Source organism: Cervus elaphus, chromosome 7 (genome assembly GCF_910594005.1).
Source record: "Cervus elaphus chromosome 7, mCerEla1.1, whole genome shotgun sequence".
NCBI classification, from domain to species: domain Eukaryota; kingdom Metazoa; phylum Chordata; class Mammalia; order Artiodactyla; family Cervidae; genus Cervus; species Cervus elaphus.
Genome location: NC_057821.1, coordinates 26,683,177 through 26,693,933, shown reverse-complemented (window position 1 = coordinate 26,693,933; position 10,757 = coordinate 26,683,177).

The following is a 10,757-nucleotide window of genomic DNA, read 5'->3' as shown; positions in this document are numbered from 1 at the left end:
AGGGCAGGAATTCTTTGGGGGGTGCACAATATTAACCATTTTTCTTTGGTTGGGCAATCCTTTTTTACAATGAAATTCAAATATACACACATGTAGGAGACAGGTAGGCTTCCAAGGTGGCTCAGTAGTTAAAAATGTGCCTGCCAATGTAGGGGACTCTGGTCTGATCCCCGGATCAGCAAGATCCACTGGAGGAGGAATTGGCAACCCAATAATCTTGCCTGGAAAATCTCTTGGACAGAGAAGCTTAGTGGGCTACAGTCTACAGGGTCACAAGAGTTGGACACAACTGAGCGATTGAGCATGCAAGCTTGTCATTTATGGAGGTCCTATTTCTCTTTTTCTGGTAATACAACTTTTAACACGTTTAAAGACAGTTTTTGACAAATCTTCATCTCAGTCTTACACAGTAGCATTGTTGTCTCTGATTCTTCTTCCTCTTTCTCTTCTCTTTGTCTTCCTCCTCCTCTTTTCTTCTTTACATGTTCTCCTTCTTCCCCCATTGTTCTTCCTTCTCTATGGAGGCCACCATTTCCTAACAGATGTCTATGTTTTCTTTCTCTGCTTTCTTATTTTCTCTGCCTTTCTCTTCCCTCTCTTCTGAATTTATGCATTACCTCTCTTTCACAGACTCTTACCTGGCTTTATGGAGATATTCTCAATAAAAGAGTAATTCATTTTGACATACAAATTTTTTTCTACTGTTAGTCAATCCTTCCTTTTTAACTTTGAAAAATCCCTTAATAGTTACCATACATTGCTAAATATAATACAGCTTTAGGAAAAAAAGAAATTAACTATTTGCCATAAGTTCTCTCTGAATCTTCAGAAATAATTTTCAAATTATTTAAAGAAATGGAAAATTGTTATCTTTGAACATTGTGTTGGAATTTTGTTGATTCCTAAGCAAACGCAGACAAATAAGTTGAGTCCTAAGATGATCCTGGTGTTCTTTCTTAAGGCACCATTCTGGACTTCATTTAAAAGAGGAGTGAGAGAAAGAAATCTTGTGGTATTCCTCATGTGAAGACAATAAGATCCATTTCTGTGGGTGAAGGTAGCTGGAACGTTTATAACTGAATATCACGAGGAAGTAGCTTTTTTAAAAAAATAACTCCATGTTTCTCCTTAGTTTCCTGCCTTGATTCTGTTGCTGAGTTTAAGTTATGCATGTGTAGCATGAAACTAAAGAAGTGAGGAAAATAGTAGCAAAGGATCAACATTTATAGGACTTGTATAAGACTGGGAGGCATTCAAGTTTATAGCAGCTAGAGTGAAGAGCTTTCACTGAACATATGGGACACTGACAAAACACTGTAAAATTAGCAAATCTAGCGGTAAAACAAAAATGATCATATATTAAAGGCTACTCTCATCCTACTTTGCAAAGTTTAAAACAAACCTTAAAAGATTCAAACCAATTTTTGAGTAACTAAACTCTGTGCCAGAGAAATTCAATACTCAACAATCCAAAACACACTCCTACAGTAAATGATGTAATATTCAAAGTATCCAACGTCAACAAAAAATTACTAGCTAGATGCAGGAGAAAAATATAATCCATAACTAGGAGAGAAACATTCAAAAGAAAAAGACTTAGAATAGCAGAGATGAGGGAATTAAATAATGTCTTAAAGACCAAATTTTTTTCTGTATTATTAACATATTGATTAATTTTAAAAACATAAAATGCTATGAGAAAAAGAATACATTGTTATTGTTATTATTTTAGAGATCATAGCATATAGTAGAGGTTTAAATGATACATTCTCACACCAGATTCCAAGATTTATGTATATACTTTGATCAGAGGAAGGAATGTGTATATATGCTAACTCTACAAGTTTTTGCAGTTTAGCTTTATTAATCCTACAGTTTTTGGAAAATCTGTCCAGGATGTTGAAAATAGTTGATTTCTACATCTCCAGTTCCATAAATATTTCTAGCCTGTTCATTCACAAAGCTGCTGCAGATATTTGCAATCATCAAGAGTTTTTTTTCTCCAGGATATTTCCATGAATTACATACTATCAGCCCATAAAATTAAATTAGAACTAATGATTACTCTAGGCAAGAACACAGGAATCATCTACCTTTCATGTGTTGTTGGAACATCTGTATTCAGTTTAATCAATTAGAACAAAAACTAAATCCTAGGGATCATCAGCTGAATTTACAAGATGTGTCCTGGTTTCTTGCATTTGATCCCTGATAGACAAGTGTAACTGACTTTAAGGTTCTCAGGTCCCACACTGATGTCAACATGATGCATTTTCTTTGGCCTTGGAGGTGTTTACACCTGTTCTGAGAATGCTGTACATGGTTCTGCCTCTCACATGGCAATGTGGGTGATAAATTTCCAAACCTATCCTCTCCTGCTGTCAGACTAGAGAAAACATGCACATAGAAAGGCTTCTCATCTATAAAGGTTTGTAGATGAAAATGCTGAATGATCCTATTTGGAGGATATTCTTTTAGATTAGTGGACAAGATTACAAACAGATTTCAGTGGTCTTGAATGCACAAGGGACATCAGAATGGCAAATGCCTCCATAAACTTCTCCTCTGCTTTGGAGAATTTCAGGGACTTGAAGGATGTTATGGCCTGCAACTGTGCAGCACCTGTGGATACCCAGGTGCTGTATTCCTCATTTCTCCTAGCCTACCTAGTAATTGCTAATAAGTCTCTTTTTACTGGACAAATTGTTAACTCCATGGCTAATGTCAAACAAAAAGTTAAACAGGAAAAATCTAAGGCAAAAAGTAACAGCCAAATCCTACCATAAAAATTTCATTAAAAATATCAGGAATTTCTACCAAGCAAACCCACTATTGGGCTTCCCAGGTGGTGCTAGTGGTAAAAAAACTCACCTGCCTATGTTGGTAGATGTGGGTTTGATCCCTGGGTAGGGAAGAACCCCTGGAGGAGGGCATGACAACCCACTCCAGTATCCTTGCCCAGAGAATCCCATGGACAGAGGAACCTGGCAAACTGCAGTCCATAGGGTTGCACTAAGTTGGACATGACTGAAGTGACTTAGCATGCTTGTAAACCTACTATTATTCTAAGGTGCGCAGGTGAGAGACTTTGGCCACTGCTAATAGAGAAATGGGGGTCAGTTTCTCTACCACTTAACTTCATGGAGGGCTCCAAAAAGGAAAAAAATTATAAAGACATTTCTGGAAGTTTTTGCTTTAAATCCTGATTTCCTTTGGTAAAGACAACTGCTATGCTTCCCTGATTAAAGACTATGTCTTGTTCTTATGTAAATGTTCTGTCTGTGTAATTTTCCTTTTATTTTCATTTTTGGCATTCTGCTGAAGTATACATATATTCATTCTCCCGTTACATAGTAGTTCCTGAAAATTTATTTCCAATAATAGAATTCTTATTTCCAATAATATCACAAATCAAGAGATGACAATTTCTCTCTCCTAATGCTCAGGAAACGATTTCTTGATTGCAAGCTTCTAAAAGTTTGTTAGTTTACACTGGATTCCACAATGTACAACAGGGTAAAAACCTAGTAAGTGCATTTAGAACAAATGAGCAATTGAATGAATGAAGTTCATATGTCCTTATATTTAGTGTCTTTTTTATTCTATTGCCACCTGCATTTTTAAAGCAATTCATATAGAATAATCTTCAAATCATTTTCCCCCAAAGTTTGCTGATTTTCTCATCTCTGTTTGCTCTCCATGAACTCTCTACTGAGTGCAATAAGATGCCTCTCTCTCTCTCTCTTTTTTCTTCCATTTCAGTAATTTTTGATGTTTAAATGTCTTACTTGAGATAATGAGAAATCAAATCATGTAAAATTTTATTGCCTACATGAGAATGATTGCAATAACAACCAAGACACAACTGAGGACTTAGCAAAGATATTCGGGCTGTAAATTGGTTGATATTTGTCCACAAAGGAGAGGAAGATACAGTTTTTATTGCTAGGAAAGTAATTTGATGAGAAACTTTTTATGTGTTTCATTGTTAAAAAACAGAGAATCTTCCAGGTTCATAAACGTATTGGGACATTTCAGAGGCAAAACCATGAAAGAAATGGTGCACAAGAGCACTCAGAGAGGCCTCTCTTCCCCTAGCCTGCAGTTCCTTCTGCTCTCATGATATTTCTCTGAGTTTTTGAGAGTCAGCCTCCAGAAGCATCCACTCTCCTCTGGATATAACCTTATGTAGGTTAATTTAGTCAATTTATAACTGTAGCTTAATTGACTACTTTGGCTTCCCAGGTGACTCAGTAGTTAAGAATCTGCCTGCCAAGCAGGAGATGCAGGTTTAATTCCTGGGTCAGAAAGATCCCCTGGAGAAGGAAATGGCAACCTGCTTCCATATTCTTGCCTGGGAAATCCATGGACAGAGGAGCCTGATGGGTTACAACGCAGGGGGTTGCACAAGTGTTGGACACAACTTAGCGACTAAACAGCGATTGGCTACTTTAACCATGATTTGGTGGTAATGTTCTGCCTTGAGATATTTTCCACCATTTGTTCTCTTATGCAGTCTTTAATAGTGGGTGAAATATCATCTCCTCTATTCTTTCTCAGGTATAATCACATCAGATGATACTTGCTCCCCAATCACTTTCATCTCTCACTCTCTGCTCTCCTTTCTACATAAACATATGTTCTTATATTTCCCTTTTTAACAAAATAATATTCAGCAAAGCTGCTCAAAACACTGGAGAAGGGAATGGCAAACCACTTCCGTATTCTTGCCTCGAGAACCCCATGAACAGTATGAAAAGGCAAAAAGATAAGACACTGAAAGATGAACTACCCAGGTCAGTAGGTGCCCAATATGCTATGGGAGATCAGTAGAGAAATACCTCTAGAAAGAATGAAGAGACAGAGCCAAAACAAAAACAATACCCAGTTGTAGATGTGACTGATGATGGAAGCAAGGTCCAATGCTGTAAAGAGCAATATTGCATAGGATCCTGGAATGTTAGGTTCATGAATCAAGGCAATGTGGAAGTGGTCAAACAGGAGATGGCAAGAGTGAACGTTGACATTTTAGGAATCAGCGAACTAAAATGGACTGGAATGGCAGAATTTAACTCAGATGACCATTATATCTACTACTTTGGGCAAGAATCCCTTAGAAGAAATGGAGTAGCCATCATAGTCAACAAACAAGTTCAAAATGCAGTACTTGGATGCAATCTCAAAAATGACAGAATGATCTCTGTTCATTTCCAAGGCAAACCATTCAATACCGTGGTAAACAAGGTCTATGCCCTGACCAGTAATGCTAAAGAAGATGAAGTTGAACGGTTCTATGGAGACCTACAAGACCTCCTAGAAATAACACCCAAAAAAGTTGTCCTTTTCATTATAGGGGACTGGAATGCAAAAGTAGGAAGTCAAGAAACACCTGGAGTAACAGGCAAATTTGGCCTTGGAGTACAGAATGAAGCAGGGCAAAGGCTAAAAGAGTTTGCCAAGAGAATGCACTGGTCATAGCAAACACCCTCTTCCAACAGCACAAGAGATGACTCTACATATGGACATCACCAGATGGTCAAGACCTAGATAATCATGATGGTGTGATCACTCACCTAGAGCCAGATGTCCTGGAATGTGAAGTCAAGTGGGCCTTAAGAAGCATCACTATATACAAAGCCAGTGGAGGTGATGGAATTTCAGTTGAGCTATTTCAAATCCTAAAAGATGATGCTGTGAAAGTGCTGCACTCAGTATGTTGGCAAATTTGGAAAACTCGACAGTGGCCACAGGACTGGAAAAGCTCAGTTTTCATTCCAATCCCAAAGATAGGCAATGCCAAAGAATGCTCAAACTACCACACAATTGCACTCATCTCACACGCTACCAATGTAATGCTCAAAATTCTCCAATCCAGGCTTCAATAATATGTGAATCATGAACTTCCAGATGTTCAAGCTGGTTTTAGAAAAGGCAGAGGAACCAGAGATCAAAGTGTCAACATCCGTTGGATCATCAAAAAAGCAGAAGAGTTCCAGAAAAAACATCTACTTCTGCTTTATTGACTATGCCAAAGCCTTTGACTGTGTGGATCACCATCTTAAAGAGATGGGAATACCAGACCACCTGACATGCTCTTTAGAAATCTGTATGTGGGTCAGGAAGCAACAGTTAGAACTGGACATGAAACAACCGACTGGTTCCATATAGGAAAAGGAGTATGTCAAGTCTGTATATTGTCACCCTACTTATTTAACTGATAGGCAGAGTACATCATGAGAAACGCTGTGCTGGATGAAGCACAAACTGGAATCAAGATTGCCAGAAGTATCAATAACCTCAGATATGCAGATGACACCACCCTTATGGCAGAAAGTGAAGAAGAATTAAAGAGCCTCTTGATGAAAGTGAAAGAGACGAGTGAAAAAGTTGGCTTAAAGCTCAACATTCACTTGAAACATCCCACCCTCAGCATCGAAACATGTATATTATCTATAGTGAAACACATCACCAGCCCAGGTTGGATGCATGAGACAAGTGCTCAGGCCTGGTGCACTGGGAAGACCCAGAGGGATTGGGTAAAGAGGGAGGTGGGAGGGGGGATCGGGATGGGGAATACATGTAAATCCATGGCTGATTCATGTCAATGTATGACAAAACCCACTACAATATTGTAAAGTAATTAGCTTCCAACTAATACAAATAAATGAAAAAATAAATAAATAAAAAGAAAGGAAAAAAAAAAAAAGCTCAACATTCAGAAAACTAAGATCGTCATCCAGTTCCATCACTTAATGGCAAATAGATGGGGAAACAGTGGAAATATTGGCAGACTTTATTTTGGGGAGCTCCAAAATCACTGCAGATGGTGACTGCAGCCATGAAATTAAAAGACGCTTGCTCCTTGGAAGAAAAGCTATGACCAACCTAGACAGCATATTAAAAAGCAGAGACATTACTTTGCCAGCAAAGGTCTATCTAGTCAAAACTATAGTTTTTCCAGTAATCATGCATGGATGTGAGAGTTGGACTATAAAGAAAGTTGAGCGCTGATGAATTGATGCTTTTCTATTGTGGTGTGGAGAAGACTGTTGAGAGTCCCTTGGACAACAAGGAAATCCAGTCAGTCCATCCTAAGGGAAATCAGTGCTGAATATTCATTGGAAGGATTGATGTTGAAGCTGAAACTCCAATACTTTGGCTACCTGATGTGAAGAGCTGACTCATTTGAAAAGACCCTGATGCTGGGAACGATTGAAGGTGGGAGGAAAAGGGGACCACAGAGGATGAGATGATTGGATAGCATCACTGACTCAATGGCCATGAGTTTGAGTAAACTCCATGAGCTGGTGCTGGACAGGGAGGCCTGACGTGCTGCATTTCATGGGGTTGCAAAAAGTCAGACACTACTGAGCAACTGAACTGAACTGTTTCAGAGCAAGTAGAAACAAAATTTCTTCCTTCTAATCTGCATTCTGTTATAGGTTCTGCCATATCTTTCTGCCTTTCACAGTCAATGTTTCTTTGAAAGAGCGGTCCACACTCAGGTTCTTCACTTACTTGACACCCATGAGCTGTTTAAACCCCATCAGTCTGCTGAAAGTGCCTCAGATGGGTTACATGTGCTCTGCTTGGATTTTTTTTTCAGCTCAGCCTGAGCTAACGTGACCCTCCACAGCCTTTGGATGTATACGATCACTAAGACTATGACATTCTTGTCTGGTTTGAGTTTCATGAAATGGCACTCTTTTTAGTTTCTAATGGGTCTCTGCGAGCCAGTTATGTGGTCTGTCTCTTTAGCCCAATCCTTAACCTCCTCCCACACCCCAATTCCTCTTACTGAGGGTTTCAGTTTTTTCTTTACTTTTCTCAACCTGTGTGGTTTCTATCAATAATTTTATCTAGTCTCATGAATTTAGCAGTCATCTATAAATGTATTCTAGGCATTCTTCCTGAGCTTTTGACAGATATATTTACCTCCGGAATGTCTCCTTTTGATCATCTAGTATTTCAAATTTAGTATATGCAAAGATGAACTCACCATTTGCTCCTCAGATATTTTCCTGTGGCTGTAATCTCAGTCTCAGAGAATGCCAAATCATCTGCTCAGATGATATTTAGCACTGTCAACATTTTCTGATGACAGTTATTTAAAGAAAATATTTTTTGAAAGAAATACATTTCCTTTTTACTTTTTAGTGTATCTATAGGCTTTTAGTGTTTTTGGTATAATATAAGAAGAATATTGCTGGAAGTATGGGTAGCTCATTTTGATATCTCACTGCTATTTACCCAACCTGATATTTATACAGTTGTAAAGCAGAAATGGTTATGTTCTTTCAGCTTTAAAATCCTACTGTCTTGGAAAACGTGGTTCAAACCTGGCAATCTGTGTGTATGCCCAGGAAATCAGATCTGAAAGAGACACGTGCACCCCAATGTTCATCGCAGCACTGTTTATAATATCCAGGACATGGAAGCAACCTAGATGCCCATCAGCAGACAAATGGATAAGGAAGCTATGGTACATATACACAATGGAACATTACAAAACCTGGCAATCGTGTATTTGTTGAAGTTTCTTTCCTTCAAAGATGAGTTTTTCCTCAAAGTAACTCAAAATAGCAGGAAAATTTTATACCTCTTTTCTCCTGCCACTGAAAGTCTCCTGCACTACCCAAGCACTTAGTAATGGAAAATATAACCCTCAGTTTGGAAGTGGTGGTGGTGTTAGTTGCTTGGTCATGTCCGACTTTTTGCAACCCTATGGACTGTAGCCCTCCAAGCTCCTCTGCCCATGGGATTCTTCAGATAAGAATACTGGAATGTGTAGCCATTTTCTTCTCCAGGGGATCTTCCAGACCTAGGGCTCAAACCCAGATCTCCTGCATTGCAGGGAGTTTCTTTACTACTGAGTTACCAGGGAAGGACTAACTCTCAGTTTTGGGGCCTTCAATTTCTAAGCTATTGCACCAGTTTCATCTGTCAAAGGCTCTGTGGTTTTCTTCTTTCCACTGTTTCCCTCTGTTCAAGCCATGCCCCTTGCTTGAATTAGTAAGGAAACAAAATGGCCAGTGAATATATATATATATATATATATATATATATATATATATATATACACACACTGTATATATATATATATATACACTGGAATATTACTTAGCCATAAAAAGAATAAAATAATGCCATTTTCCGCAACATGGGTAGAACTAAAGATTGTCATACTAAGTGAAATAAGAAAAAGACAAATATTATTGATATCATTTATATGTGGAAACTAAAATATGATAAAATTAACTTGTTTACAAAACAGAAACAGACTCACAGATGTAGAAAATAATCTTGTTTATCAAAGGAGAAAGGGGTGAGGGAAGGATAAATTAGGAGTTTGGGTTAACAGATACAAACTATATAAAACAAACAACAAGATCCTACTGTAGTGCACAAAGAACTATACTTAATCTCCTGTAATAAAAAATAATGGAGAAGAAAAAAAAAAGTCAATTAGTACCAGGCTTTGAAACTTGGTAGAGTTAAGGTGTAGATCACAGACAAGCAATACTATAAAGAACCATATAGAGTAAATGTGTTAGGGTTGGCAGTCCAAAAGGCAAAATTAAAGTTATTATGTATGCATGTATATGAAATCAAAGCTTTGTGCATTTATATAATAAGAGAGGAAACCAACTTTGTTGATGAAATTAAAAATCTGTAATATAGTTCTTTTTTTTTTGGTAATACAGGCTAACTAATAATAATTAAATTCTCACTTGTCTCTTTTTTCTAGGTTTAAGGACAACATTTTGTTTAATTGAGGTTCAACATTATTGTTTCTTATCTCCAGATTTATTCCAGATTTTCATTAGTGTTGATCAGTAATGAGATTTTATGTATTTCAGTGGAAATGACAAATAGATTCAAGGGATTAGAACTGATAGAGTGCCTGAAGAACTATGGCTGGAGGTTCATAACATTGTACAGGAGGCAGTGATCAAAACCATCCCCAAGAAAAAGAAATGCAAAAAGGTGAAGTGGTTGTCTGAGGAGGGCTTACAAATAGCTGGTACAAGAAGAGAAGTGAAAGGAAAAGGAGGAAAGGATAGATATACCTATCTATGCAAAGTTCCAAAGAATAGCAGGGAATGATAAGAAAACATTTTTAAATGAACAATACCAAGAAATGGAGGAAAACAATAGAATGGGAAAGACTAGAGATCTCTTCAAGAATATTAGAGATATCAAGGGAACATTTTATGCAAAGATAGGCACAATAAAGGACAGAAGCTGTACGGATCTAACAGAAGCAGAAGATATTAAGAAGAGGTGGCACGAATACACAGAAGAACTGTACAAAAAAAGATCTTAATGACCCAGCTAACCAGGATGGTGTGATCACTCACCTAGAGCCAGGTGAGTCTGAAGTCAAGTGAGCCTTAGGAAGCATCACTATGAACAAAGCTAGTGGAGGTGATGGAATTCCAGTTGAGCTATTTCAAATCCTAAAAAATGATGCTGTGAAAGTGCTGTACTCAATCTTCCAGCAACATTGGAAAATTCAGCAGTGGCCACAGGACTGGAAAAGGTCAGATTTCATTTCAATCCCAAAGAAGGGCAATGCCAAAGGATGTTCAGACTACTGCACAATTGCACTCATCTCACATGCTAGCAAAGTAATGCTCAAAATCTTTCAAGCTAGGTTTCAATAGGATGTGAACTGAGAATTTCCAGATGTTCAAGCTGGTTTCAGAAAAGGCAGAAGAACCAGAGATCAAATTGACAACATCCACTGGATTATT